Source organism: Haliotis asinina, chromosome 15 (assembly GCF_037392515.1).
Source record: "Haliotis asinina isolate JCU_RB_2024 chromosome 15, JCU_Hal_asi_v2, whole genome shotgun sequence".
Classification (NCBI taxonomy): Eukaryota; Metazoa; Mollusca; class Gastropoda; order Lepetellida; family Haliotidae; genus Haliotis; species Haliotis asinina.
Genome location: NC_090294.1, coordinates 20,495,148 through 20,510,796, shown reverse-complemented (window position 1 = coordinate 20,510,796; position 15,649 = coordinate 20,495,148). Strand labels below are relative to the sequence as shown.

Here is a 15,649-nt window from a genome sequence, read left to right as displayed (position 1 = left end):
CAGAAGATTGATCTGTGCAGGCCTTCAGAATACATGGTCGTACAGAAACAAAAAAGTCGTCTTTTCTAAATGTCACTTGATTTCCGAAAGTTGAACAGCAACCACCTAGCACTACATGGGATCAATAACAAGGAGATCTGGAATATCTGGCCTCTGGCCTTTTCGCTTTATTTCAGTCCTTGTAAAAATTCTTGAAGCGTTCGGATCCACTCGGCTCATTCCGTTACGTACATCATGTTTCTGGGAGAGTATGGAGTAGTCATTTCAAATTGCATTTGTTCACCGTGAACTGAATCACGACTGATTTAGCCTATTTTTCAAAAACACATGCTCCAGATCTCGATAAACCAACAGACAGCTTGGATCCATTCAGATGGTTGTCGCGATCTCTAATTATCTGCCCTTGATTTGAATTAGTCCAATTTGATTTGCTGTGCTACTCAGTCAAACTGACCCATCAACATTCCAGGAGAAAAACGCCTCCATGTCGGATGGGTAATATCAACAACACGGAGTCCAGTCCCAATGCTTACAATAGACGTAACGGGAAATTCCCTGTTGAAATACGAAACGCCATAAAAAGTTAATGTGGAAAACATTGTTCTTGATGGAAAATACAATGTCCATTATAACTAACGTTAACTCAAATATTATTATTATATATATATATTATATTATATCAAATTGACTGCAAGATGTCCTTTTCGGAAAAAAGCATAGTTAACCCCATGACTTTAATTTTGAACAAATACCTTTTATCGACTTCCTTCACACAAGCCAACGTTCATTCAGATTCCAAAACACATGTATCGATTTTACTTGGTGCATAAATTTGTAATAAATATTTAAGTCCAAAGCCCTTTCAATGTGTAACGTATATAATAGTTCAGAGCAGACAAACACTATCATTAACAGATGCATCTCATTATCTGTCTCCCGTATTGATCAGTGTGGATATCTCGAACGTGTTTTCCTATTGTAGTGGCACCTGCGACCATACGCCCAAGCATATATAATTCAGAGTTTGCGGTATCACCAATATTGAACTCATTGTAACAGGAATTTGATATCTTTGTTGAATAATCCACATCCTACTGGAATGAGGGGATATATATGTTTCCAGATACTGTGATCAGATAGCGGACTCGTCTGTGTGTGCTGTTAATAGATACCTGAATACCTCATTAACCTCATATAGGGTGTATTAAGTGATTGCAAATATGCACATATATATAGTTATTGCTTACTTGCAGTACGTTCGGAGTATTGACCGGTATCATCCCTTCAATAACAGCTTCCCGATGCCTTTTAATATCTAGGCGTAATGAACATGTATTATCAGTGATTGTTCGGGTTGAAATCAGCATGGAATCAGTCAGGGCGGATATCACACAAGAGAGTGATATGAGCGTGAATGAGTATTGTCTTGCGATGCGTTTAGGAATATTCCAGCAATATCACGGCGGTGGACACCAGAAACTGGCTTCACACATTGTACCTATGTAAAGAATTCAACCCGGGTCTTCGGTGTAACGAGCAAACGCCGACTAAAGAGAGATATTAATATTACAACACTTGAAAATTACAAGTGGTTGGGCAAGAACAATCTTTTAACTGAAGATCCGGAGCTTAGTATGACGAAAGGGGAATGCAACAAATTTGACACTCTCCACTATAAACACGTGTATAGGGAGATACAAATTTCTCAAATTCAATCCAAATTTCCCCACTTTAAACACAGTCAAGTAATTATGTTTCTGCCTGGTTATTCTCGAAACTTTCGTAGCCCTAAGAATTCTAAACTTTTATCTTAGTCACTGGGTTAAGAACGGGCTTAAGGAGTTCTAAGGGCTACGAACGTTTGGGGAATAATTAGTTTGGTTTGTTGTTTAAAGCGGTACTCAGTACTGTTTCAGCCATATTCCAGGGTGTGAAATATGGCACTTCGACCAGACAATCAGACATGCATCGCCCAAATCAGTAACCCTGACGTCCAGATCCCGTCAAGGTCGCCTCTAGCATCATGGATCTCTCGCGATCCTAGCCAGTAAACTTGACCATCGTCCTTCAGAAGTCAGTAACCCGCCAGAGGCTTCTCCAATTTAAGAATGAACATGAATGAAGTCGTGCTAATGTGTTACTCTACTACCCACCAAACGCTTACACTCACTTAAAACACTCACTATAAGTTATAGGGGGAACCAACTGCAAACCGTATGCACATACACTGTACGAGGATCATGCATCCAATTATTGCTGGAAAGCATATGCAAATATCGTGCATGTGAATAGCTGAGTTTTGGTGTAAAGGTTGTTAAGAATTCACCATTTTTCACTGAGTTTCATCACGTATTGAACTCGCGTACAAGTACTTATAAACATCGTGGATTAGTTTGGAAAATCTAACTTAAAATATTTGACTGAAGTAAGTGGCAGAATTTACACTAGTGAATCTACACTTTTGATGGGTAGTATAGTTTATGCTCCAGCGGGTTTTTTTTAACTAGGAGCAAATGCTTGGTCAGGTCAGGTCAAAAGAGTCTATTCTAATTAAGGCCCCCGGCCCACATACAACATTTTGTATACATGTGTGAACAATATACAACATACAGAATATCTGTCTGTAGTTTGTCTCGTCGTCCCTGAACCAGATTAGTTTCCTTACAGCCTAGCCCTCCATGCAATGTTTAAATCCTAAATGAAGCAATTCTAGATTTGCCAGGCCTTGAATTGCCCAGGACAGCTGGACCCCTTTTCAACTTGAAAGGGTTTATTGTTGCTATCAAAAATGTTTGCTATATATTCAGAGACTAAGCGTTAGTCTGCTGTTGCTAATGGTAACCTAAGTACACATCACTGATGGAATGGTAAAGTGTTGCATGAATTATGCATCCCACCAAACATGAGGATACTTCACACGACACATTTGCCCATGCATTTTGACCAACTATACAATCATGCCTTGTATCTGCGCATCATGCATAGCCAATGATGATTATCATAGGTTGAGCACAAATTACGTTTCCGTTCATTAGAATTATAATGCCGGTGTATATTTGTATATAAGATATGTAAAAACATGTTCATGCACATGACGCAGCATGTGGGCTTCCGGTTTCCTGTAATAACGACCGTGTCATATATCATTAGGTGTTTTATATGCAGGCTGTTAACTCTGAATGTTAAAGATAGATGATGATGATGATGATTTTTTAAAAAATATTTAAATGTGATTTCTGTATTAAGGCACACTTTGACGTGATTAAATATGAATACATGAATCTGAATGAATCTCAAGATAGCTGATACAACCGTGTCTCACAAGTTCCTTTGCGGACTCTACTGCGAGAGTAATCTGTAATCTATGTTTACTGGTAGCCTAGGGGAAAGCATTGGCTTGTCACGCCGAAGATCCGGGTTCCATTGTCCACATGGGTATAATGTGTAAACCCATGTCTGGTGTCTCCCGCCGTGGTATTGCTGAAATATCGTTAAATGCGACATAAAGCAATACTCACTCACTACTGAAGAGGAGTAATCAAACCTATAACATTTGTTCCAATTGACCGATTCACATAAATTGTTGTTCACTCTTACTGTTCATTGTCTTTGCTAACATTTGTTTGACAACCCTAAAACTGCTGGATTAAAAACACCCGGGTCTCGGGCGCTATATAACAACATTCCTGAGTGTAATATAGACATGCAGCCACGCTAAAGGAATACGCTCACCCTGGGATATGGTTTCGTGTGTGAAGTCATTACAGTTTGTGGCTGACCAGTGCCAACTGTGTTAGCACCTACTACCAATAAATCTCACAGGCTCAGCTTAATTCTACTTCTCTTCACCATTTGTGATGCTAATCGTTATGGAGATTTTGGAATAGTTCTCTGCAAGCGATGTTTCTCGTGACAGATTCGAAATGCGAATTTGGGTGCTGTGTTTCGTGAACAGCGGAACCACATCGGAAGACGATATCTCAGCTATCACACTGTGATCGTTTTTCACCACGTGTCACCATGTGACCGTGTGACCGTTTGTTACCATGTGACCGTCTGTCACTGTATGACCGTGTGATACCGTGATTGTGTGTTATTATGTGACCTTATAACTGTGTGACCATACGTCACATGGGACCGTGACAGACTGTAGGCGTCTGTCACTGGGTGACAGGGTGTGATAATGTGACCGTCTGTTACCGTTTGACTGTGTGACTGTTTGACACCATATGACCTTGTGATACTGTGACTGCCTGTCATAATGTGACCGAATGATACTGTGACCGTTTGTCACTATGTGACCGTGTGTCACTGTGTGCCCGTCGCTCCCTGTGTGATCGTGTGTCATTGTGTGACCGTGTGATACTGTGGCTATCTGCCCTGTGTGACCGTATGCTTTTAGACATGTTCAGGAACTTGAGTTTGACGATGCTTCTAATTCTGCAATCAGAAAAGAGATTTGTTGAATCCATCAACCATTAGCCCAGTATTGTCATATCTATTTACTCAAGGCATATTGATCCCATATTAGTCACACCGTACTTGCCATATAATGTGGATATCATTCAGTAATAAGCACCAACATCTCAAATCTAACCAGACAATGCGATAATGGCGCACTGTTAGGGTTCCGAACTGAGATAATCCTCAAGGGTGGTCATTTGCCAGATTAATCCTGTCTTCCTCTCATCTGCTATCCTATGTTAAGTTGTGAGAAAGACTAGACAGTCCGTATTTAGCTCACCAGCTTCCCTAAGATCCAACACCGGTGCCTCGCTGGACTAATCGCCCTCCTCTTCAGACAAATTTCCTCTTCACAGGGTTTAAGACAGAATGTGCGTCTAATTACTGGACGTGAGGAGATTATATAAAGTGGGGGCCGCTAATACCATTAACCAGCCGAAGCTCAGACATTTGTCCTAGAACGTTATTGTAGCCCTAGATCAGAACATGGCTACATAGGACAAGCTGTTGGACTTCTACCAATTCGAAAGGTGGAGAGTCTGGGAATTGACATAGATGTCTGCAAGGTCACGAGCTGTTTTTAAACTTAGGTGTCTAATGTTTTGTATGGAGACAACTGAAATGTCCCAGGGCATGGTTGTTGATGAGGACGAGGTTTTAGCACAAGATGAAGCGGAACAATAGCTCTGGGGACATCTGAGCTTCAGGGACTTCAATTTGCTTACATCAAGATCAGACAGTTTTAATTAGATTGTAATGACCTTACGGGCAATTGGACGTGATGAGGTTAACACTATTTGTGGTGACAGTGTTTGAGTGACGTGGGTTTAAAGTATCACAAGTTTGTAGTTCAGTATGCCACGGTTTGCCAGGACATTGAGGAGGAAAGTGTAATAGGTCTAAGATATGTGTCAGTTTGTTCAAAGCTACCATCATGTTTATGGTACTTGCACGAGTTTACCTCAGGGCGAATCTTCAATTCCAGTTCTCTATTTAAGGATTCATTTTCCTAACGCTGAAGAGACGCGACCGACTCCGTGGGGAGAAGGCCAGAAAGTCTCGGGTTCGATCCCCGGCCGCATGATACGAAAATACGTTCAAATATGGTACTTGTTGGTCCCTGTCTGGTGCTCGGCATTAATGGTGCAAGGACAGGTCGGAGTCAGTAAAATGTGGTTGAATAGGGTATTCATGTTTAACTGCGGCATGATATCTCGGTAAGTTAGCACTACAAATCCAGCTAAAGTCTAGGCTAGAACAAATAGCCATACATACAAACGCATGCACGTTGTCATATGAGCGAAATATTCTGAAGTGCGACATTAAGCCTCATTTCACGTCACCCCACCTCACTGAAGAGACGCTACTCTTCACTATACCCACACAGCTGTGTACCAACTGTGTACTGTGACACCACATATAGCATAAATAATTATAATCTGTTATACACCTTAAATGTCTGTACGCAGACGCAGCAAATCTTTTCAGATTTGCCGTTCCCCGTTGTGAGGTACTCACATTGTTTTAGGACCAAGGTGTGTCTCGCATGTAATGCGATAATGTGGATTAACATAGCTATGATCGGTTCTCTGTAAATGTTCGCTAACAGCAGCTAGGAGTACATGTATCTTGATGCGAATATTCGCCCTCCGGATGGAACTGCCGTTTCTGACTTTAGGCAATGACGGGGAAGTCAAAATACGATTGTTCAATCCGACAATTTCCATTTGGTCATAATTATCTTTTCTTTGTTTATATTGTTAATTGGTGTCCCCTGCCTCATAACGAGGTTAAAGCTGATGTGACCTCTGCACAATCTGGTACATGTGTGATCAGATCTTGTCGTTGATACACACTCTACAACAGATGGCACGTGATTTTATCAGATATGCACAACTGTCGAGGTGTCAACCTGCTGGTTTGCCAATACTCAGGCTGTACATCGTGTCAACAGGGGGAATCTTAATTATGAACATGAAAGCATTATATGTGAGCACTGAGGTAGATGCATGTACATAGGGCATGTTTGACCTGAAGGAAGAGTGTCTAAATAGAGAATGAAACTGTCAACTGTTGATGTATAATCAATCGTGGTCGTGTAACGAATACCGAGAGGGTAGGGTAGCCGAGTGGTGGAAGCGTTTTCTCGTCACGCCGAAGTCGTGGGTTCAATTCCTCACATAGGTACATTTTGTGACGCCCATTTCTGGTGTCCACCGAAGTGATATTGCTGGAATATTGCTAAAAGCGGTGTAAAACCATACTCACCCACCCCTTATTCTTATGGCAATCATTTGCTATGATGAACCAATGTTGAGTGAAACTGACTACCAGAAATATATTTCTTTTCAGATAAAGAAAAACGGTATTGGAGGAATATGAATTAAATTCGCAAAGACGTCCAATCGGACGCATCGTGGTTCACCACTAAACCCACCACCCCTAACGTCACGTATGGTAATAATAGATGACATGCATCAATCCCGTGTTCCTCTAATTCCTAAAAATGGTTGATGTTGCTCAAACGTGCGGTGGTGGGGTAGCCTAATGGTTAAAGCTTTCGCTCGACAGGCCGAACACCAGGTTCCATTCCCCATATGGGTACAATATGTGAAGCCAATTCCTGGTGTCCGCCGCCTTGATATTGCTAGAATATCGCTAAAAGTGGTGTCAAAATATACTCGCTCACACACACTCCTCGAACGTGTCCAGTAATTGTAGCAATACTGGTCTAAAGAAGTCAGTTTTGTTTATATTGATCTCACTGTAGCGCAGACATCAACGTGAACATGCATCCTCGGGGTGATAAAATGAGATGGTCTCTGAACAGGCGATTACTAGGCAAATCAAAGAGAGATGTTTCCGCGTTGATTGATCGAGGTGATTAACACATATTCGGTCCGGCTATTTGAAGGGGCGAGGTATTTGCACGCAGGTATCATTTGTTCGCAAAGAAAGTGCACTTAAAATGCACGCAAAGATGCCAGTTGTCTCGCTTAAATGACATATCTCAAACCCCAAAACGATCCTGTTTTACTTAAATGTTGCATATTAATGACTGCGCTGTCTTTCATCCATCAGACGATAAATTAGAAGATAGCGCTTTGGTAGGCACATCTTTGTTATTACCTGCAAAATTGTCCTCTCCATCCTTGCAGATAACTCATATCAGTCAAAACTGTTGAAGCTATGTTACTCTAGTCTAGGTCACATAAACCAGAGGTTGACAGTAAGAACACTTATCCAGAAGTGTTCTGAATATTGTCACATCCGGAACCTCATACGTTTGTTATTATGTGGTTAAAACGTTCGTTCGTCACGCCGAAGACCCGGGTTCGATTCCTAACATGGGTACAATGTGTGAAGCCTATTCCTGGTGTCCCCCGCGGTGATATTCATAGAATATTGCTGACAATAGCGTAAAACCACACCCCTCACCTTGGACCAATGTTCGTCAATGGGGTTCCTACTTTGATCGACAGAGGTTAACTTTGGATAAATATCCTGGAAATACGTCTATTCCAGAAAGGGCAAGAAATATACCCACACAAGGCAATGACCTGCAATTCTTTGAAAGGACTATAGGCAGAATGCTTCCTAAACGTTGGACGGCCAGGCACAGTTGGGCAAAGGCTCCCTTTCTATGTCTTTCCCACTGCACAAACTACTTTCCCATGCTACTGTTTATGCCTTGTAAAACCGAAATCTTTCATAAGATGGGACATCAAAGGAGCGTGTGGTGTGAGTCACCTAATTTTTTTATGTATTTCTTACACCTATTTGAAATATCATGGCATCAGTTAAAAGCATACACACACGAGTAAGAATACTGGATTTTATCTGTCAAAGCATATTCGTAAGATATACATGTCTATCATCGATCTCAGTAGTATCTCAGTGTTTGCACAAGGCTATGCAAACAGAATTCTTGGATTACATACATTTACTTACATTTCCTATCGATGAATCTCCTGGTAATGCTATTTACTGACGTCATTGACCGACACATTAGTTTGACTAGACGGAATTAGAAGCTGTACAACGAACAGTGTGTTCACTAAATACCTCTGGCCAGGCGGAAAAGATACCATTTGGAGTTTAAAGTTAACATTGTGTGTCTATGTAGGTCCCTAGAGGTAGAAATCAAGTTAATGTCTGTGGGGCAAACGGAAGCATGGATTTGCAAGAAGCCCAAGTCGATAATATTAGCTGATTTGATTTAGAGGCTGTTGGTTTTCCTTGTTAACTTATCGATCTTTTGAGGGAAATGTATAATGGTGGGTTCTGGCTGACTGCGCGATATGGATAAATGAAGGTTACTCAATACGCATTGTAAAGGATGTGGTTGGCACGTTTTGACCCTGTACTTTGGGGATATGCAGCCAACTTTTATGGATATATATGTATGATCTTAATCCCGTGTCTTAGTACTTTGACAGACGTGAAGATCCGGGTTAGAATTGATCTTCAGTCACCCATGCTTATCATAAGAGGCGACTAACGGGATCGGGTGGTCAGAATCGCTTTCTTCGTTGACATATGTCATCGGTTCCAATTGCGTAGAACGATGTTCATGGCCTATCTAAGTGCGGCGTTAAACAACAACCAAACCAAACCAGATCATACGTTCACCTCGTGATGGGATGAGAACATTGTCCATGTTTTGCGATCATCACCTGATAAAGGAGTGGCATAATTGTTGCTGTTAACCTGCTCAAGAACTGAGCTCATCCTCCCAAACGTTATGTTAGTAACACCTGATTAAGGAGTAAGAAACATTGAATTATCATTTTCCTATGAAACCTAGGCAAAACTTGTCTTGTAAAGGCTGTGTAAGTATCACATTTTCCTGGAAATTGTGTTTTCATCACCTGGTGTATGAGTAAGGACCGTTCTGTTACCGTTAATTCGGGAGTAAGGATGCCATTCTCCTAAACATTGTGTGATCATCATCTGGTGTATTAAGGGAAGGACATTCTACTACACATTCCGTTACCGTTGATCAATAAAGGAGATATGGTATTCTCTTATTTTGTGATCATCATTTTAAGTAATATTATAAATATAAGTAATATTTCTAAATATGACCTGGAATAAAGTCAACAAGGTTATCTACAGATATAAGAGTACGAACACTCCCCTTAATGTTGTTACACCATCTGCTAAATAAATAAACAAATCCAAAACATTGCGAGATCGTCAACTGGCATAAAATCAACAAGGTTATCCGAAACATTATGTAATCATCACCAGATGTACGAGTAAGGACATTCGTTTTATACCATCAACTAAAAAAGATGCAAGAACTTTGGTAGATCATCACCTTGAATAAAACGAACAAGGTTATCTTAAGCATTTTGTAATCATCCCCTTGAATAAAATCAACATGGTTATCCTAAACATTGTGTGATCATCCCTTTGAATAAAATCAACAAGGTTATCCTAGACATTGTGTGATCATCCCCTTGAATAAATCAACAAGGTTATCCTAAACATTGTGTGATCATCTCATTGAATAAAATCAACAAGGTTATCCTAAACATTGTGTGGTCATCACAATATCACAAGGATTAAGAACTGTCTTCTTTAACTGGTGTGTGTATTGGCTGTGAAATATCTGACATGCCTGTACATTGATTTTTCTTCATGACAGTTATTAGCAGATGGATTATGTTGGACAGCCGCTGGTCCAGCCATCGCCATATTTAAAGATCTCCCCATTCACTGTGTAATCGGATATTGGGGATCAGTGATGGAAAACATGAACAATAACATAATTTACAACTGCTCAAGATAGATAATTGTATTAGTCCTAATCCTATGAACCTAAACCAGAATAGCACAGATATGTCGAGAAGAAAATAATTGTCACATAAATCATATGGTGACAAAATCCATCAACAGATATATTTGTCTCATATGTGGCCCCCACATTACGTATGTGTTCAAATTATCGCTTGATTAATTGCACCCTCGTGGTCGCATATTTACAGACTAGGGTTGCTGTTTGTCAACCTCACCTGCGAGTGCTGGATGTGTTTTCAAACTGTCATTACTTTAAACAACGTGATGGGGTGCAGTGGTAGTGAAAGTGTTCGCTCTGATCGCCGTAGACCCTGGTTCGATTCCCAAAATGAGTACAATGAGTTAAACCATTTCTTGATATACCGCCGTGATATTGCTGGAATATTACTTAGAGCGGTGTAAATCACATTCACTTAAACTACTTCGTGTCTGTATTAGTATATACGTGTGGGGAGTGACTGTGCGATTACAGACAAACAGCCAAGCTTTCGAACTATCATTTGTTGAGCGAGTGAGTGAATGAGTTCGGTTTTACGCCGCACTCAGCAATATTCCAGCTATATGGCGGCGGTCTGTAAAAAATCAAGTCTGGACCAAGCAGTGATCAACAGCATGAGCATCGATCTGCGCCATTGGGAACCGATGACATGTGCCAAACAAGTCGGCGAGCCTTACCACCCGATCAGTTGCCTGTTACGACAAGGATAGACGCCTTTTATAGCAAGGATGGTTTGCTGAAGACCTATTCTACCGCGGGACATTCATTAGTTGATGTATAATGACCTAACAGCCATGTTACTACTAGAAACGTTCAACGCCAGGCAGTTCTTTCACTTTGTAAACCTATGGAGACATGCAACATTTACTAGTATTCGTTGTCTATGTGAGTGTTTGAACGTCTAATTATCACTGCCACCATCTGGAACTTTTTGCAGTTGTAACACTACAACTAACACAACAGTTAGATTCAGTGAGATTGTTTTTAGCAAATGAAAATGTCTTCGTCTGATCTGTAGGCATACTTCAGACGTTTAGGCATACAAGAACATCTGAAGGACAAATAAAGAATTAAACTTTACCACAATCAGAGGAAGTTTAAAGGCAGTCATCGATCACATTGAAATACCCGAGGACCCTTAGTAACACATGATGAATGAAATAAGTCTCATCGGAATTTTCTTTCAATTCCCAAGAGTTCAAACTCGTGATCAATCTATATCCAAATAGTGTCCTAATTTTTAAACAGTTGTTACAGCAAACCCACATTGTTAATACAATACCATCTATACGAATGCCTTTCAGACCATACTATAAAATATTTTTAATTACTAAATCGTTACCATTATACCGGTATATGATGCAATTCATTGCATTATGTCATCTTAATTGGTCAAGTTATTATCTTCTTGGGACAGGCAGTATATGTATTATTCATTGTCCTATGACATATTACTGTTAATGAACGTTAACTTGAACATATGGACAGACAGCGCCTTTGTTCTATACTTGCGGCCGACAGGAGCTGGTCTACAATTCTCATTCGTCTCTGTTAATGCGATGCAATAAAACCTGGGTTAGATCAATGCACGAGGCGCGAAGCCATCACTCTTTTGGATAGTGGCATTAACAGGCATTGTTTACAATGTTGTACTTTTAGCCACGCAAAGTTTACAAATCTTCTTTATGGCACGGAAATTTTTTTGCATAACACTCACAATGTTGACTTTAATCACGACTCTGTATTTACAGCATGGCCTCAGCTGTGTCCATCGGCGGCTTAAGTCAATATAACGTCGACAGCGTTAACGTTGAGGCGTTGAAAACATGACTGAAACTTGACCGACCTCGGTAATATGTTAGAAACACAACTGATATGATCAAACCTGGTTAGTTTGGTTTAAGAACTGACAGCGGACGGGGAGTCACTCAGTTACAAAATGACCCGCCATCTAACTATGAGGGCGTGAAAATGCCAATTGCTATTTTAAGTCAACACTCTGTCTACATCATCTATCAGTCTGCCGTGTTCACTCGTCTGCCCAGATGGCTCCAATGAGTGAAGCCCATTTTGGGTGTCCGTCAGCAAGATATTGCTTGAATATTGTTAAAAGCGAAACTCACCCACTTACTATAAGTTTACCAACGAGACAACAGTCTAATCAGCTAGTTCCTCTACCAAACGATCAAGGGATAGCTCGATGGAGGGAATCAGATCATACAATTCAAAGTAGTACTGGTGAACATGTAAACTATTTGTAACCGAACAACCACAATACAACTAAATCATCTGGTGAAATGTTTACTCCATATTGGAACGAGTTTCAATTAGGTAAATTGCCTCAGGGCATCAAGTGTCATTACCGTCTGGTGCCATTACTGGTTTCCAGTGATCGGTTTTCATCACTACTTCTGCCCTTTACGACCACTGGATACTGTCGTGACTGATTGTTCCCTGGCGATGAGGTACACTTACCTTACAAGTGTATCTGACCTTCTGGTCACCCCTTCCTTAACAAGAAGCTGTTACGTGTCTTCACCTGTCGCCTCATACAGACCCATATTCCATTATTTCCGTCACGCCGAAACGTCACCCTGTTTCAACCCTATGAAGCCCATTTCTCGTGTCTCCAGCCGTGATATTTGTTTGGAATATTGCTAACAGCGACGTAAAGCCATATTCAGTCACTCACTCAATCCACCCATCCGTTTATCCATAATTTGCTCAGTACGTCGGTCATCAGTTGGTCTACGAATTAATCCATCATTTTCTCTGTTAAGTCAGCTATCCGTCTAACGACCCATTAATCCCCAATTTTGTCCTATTAAGTCCATCGTCAATCTAAATACCCATCCATCGACCGCTCATGGTAAGTCATCCATCAATCCACCTACCCTTTACACAACAATCTGCCTCAGCAAATCAACCATCAACATATCAACCCATAATCCACTATTTGTCCTGTTAAATCCACCATTAATCTGTCAATCAATTAATCTATCATTTACCATATTGTTGCAACCATTCATATATCTACCCATCTAGTAATCATTTCCCTGTCTAAGTCAACCAACCATCATCCATCCATCTATTTTAAGTCCATATACATATTAATCGAATATGCTTTCACGTTTAGTCATCCAGACTTATTTTAGGTAACCCACGGATAGCCTCTATCTAGGCTAGACTTATCTAAATCTATCTATCTATCTATCTATCTATCTATTAATCCTCTGAATCCTGTATATAAGAGCAGTCGAAAAGTATTTACCCATTGACTTCCCGTATTCTCTGTTTGGTCAGTTCATATATATGCACTAATAGGTTGTACGGGGATTGACGCTGATAAAACGTACACCAATAAAACATACACAGCGATCTAAAGACCGATCTAGGTTTGAACGCTTGTCTCTCCCACAATGAACTATCGTGTTTATCACCAGTCTAAATGTCAAACATGCTATACATATACCATTTTACAGACAAAAATATACAAAATTGATTAACTCTTGGATAAAAGCATATTCTGGAAGTATGTTGTTTGTCTCTCTTTATTAGACTTTCATATATGCATTATTGATAAACTTTTTTTCCGAAAAGACCGTAAACTGAATCGAAGAAGCACAAGCTCCAGTACTCTGAGATTCTGACATTTCATCGACAGTTTGGGGCTATTTTTAGCCGCAGCCCACTGTACAGTTAAAGAAAATCAATATGGAATTTGAGGGAGGAAGTTGCTCTGACTTGTGGGTAATAAAATGCCAAGTGTGAGAATGCCACCATCCCTAACTGGTCGGCCTGTTAGTACGCGCTTTGCGCTTAATATTTCACAATTAAGATACGGGACGTTAGATTCGTGGCGTACTGGTTTGTCACGTGACTTCCTCATTCCATGCATGACTCGGAAATAGGTCCCGCAGGATAACATGGATTTTTGTCTTATTCTGTCCGTCAGTTCCGTGGCATGTCTCAGTTTAAGAGAATTAAACGTAGCAGGGATGGATTAACCTCTTAACGTTATAAATCAAGATTTGAAGGTGGCTCGTCAGGCATGGAATGTCCACAACGATACAAGAATAGTTATCGGTGTCCCTGACATCATATTACTGCAAAATAGTTTCGCGATTCCAATCAGTTCCGGTTACAGCAAAAGGACATAACTCTGCACTGAGGTTGTAACTTGTAAATAGTCGGACTATGCTATCACAACGAGCGTAATTCCGGTTAACAATGTTCACGAATTACTATTTTCATTCATAATAAACATTAATATTATTATTGATAAACACAGACAAACATGACAACAAAAGTAACCACACGAAAAGGTTGTCATTTTTCAGCATCGGTTGTCGATACTTCAGCTAACCGCATTTTCTCATTACATTTATTTAATAAAGCAGAAACGCTTTCTTCCATCCATGACAATAAGGAATATTTTAGAAGGTGTGTCTTTGATGTCGAGGTTTATTATGAATGCTATGATCACTTAACCAGGCCGAAATGATCAGTTACGCACTGTGGCATCATTCATCACGTTCTCTTTCAACTAGGAACACCATGGGATATTGGCTACGTTCGTGAGGCGAATTATCTTCAAAGCGAAACTCAGTGAGGAAGTATCTCTTTGATTGAGGTCACGTTTTCGTGTTTGTTACAAACCTAATGTGTTCCCTTGCAAGTACAGAATGTGAAAAATTGCTATATCGGTTTTGCAAATTAAATGGACGCGCGTTTTGGAGTGATGAAAACCAATCAGTTCCAACGAATTATTGTTTTTTTTCTCGAGTAAAACCTTTTACCAGTTGAAACTTGACTTTCAATTAAATGTTTTAACACCACACCCAATTAAAGTAACACGTTGCCCGTTTTGGAAAACGGTAAAATATCATTGTTACACGGGATATGAAAGATATTGATATCTGGATGTGAGTGTGAATGAGTTTAGATTTACGCCGCTTTCAGCATTTTCCCATAAATATCACGTAGGGGGACACCAGAAATGAGCTTCAGACATTGTACCCATCTGGGGAATCGGACCCACGGCCTAGATTTTCGAAGTTATCCTAGCGCTAAGGTAGTCGTATGTGCCATACATTAACATTAACTTACGACTATTTTAGCGATAAGAGAGCTTCGAAATTCTAGGCCCAGGTCTTCGGTGTGAAGGACGAACGCTTTAACCACTATCTATAGGCTACTAGGCTGATTTTAATGACAATGGTCGACTTTAGTTATCAAAAGGATAGCATCATAATAACAGCTTCTCTGTGAAATGTCACCATAACTGCTTCGTTTCCGTCCCATCAGAAATCAGAGATCTATTGATTTTACCAAGTTGTAAATCTAGATGCCCCAAGGTCTGCGGTTGTACTGTGTTATGTG

The 15,649-nt window shown here is 40.3% G+C and overlaps 1 protein-coding gene across 2 annotated transcripts in view; it reads left to right on the top strand.

The window, feature by feature from the left end:
* LOC137265960 (uncharacterized) overlaps positions 1-15,649 on the top strand; it is a 63,338-nt gene that overhangs the window by 35,449 nt on the left and 12,240 nt on the right. The window lies entirely within an intron of this gene.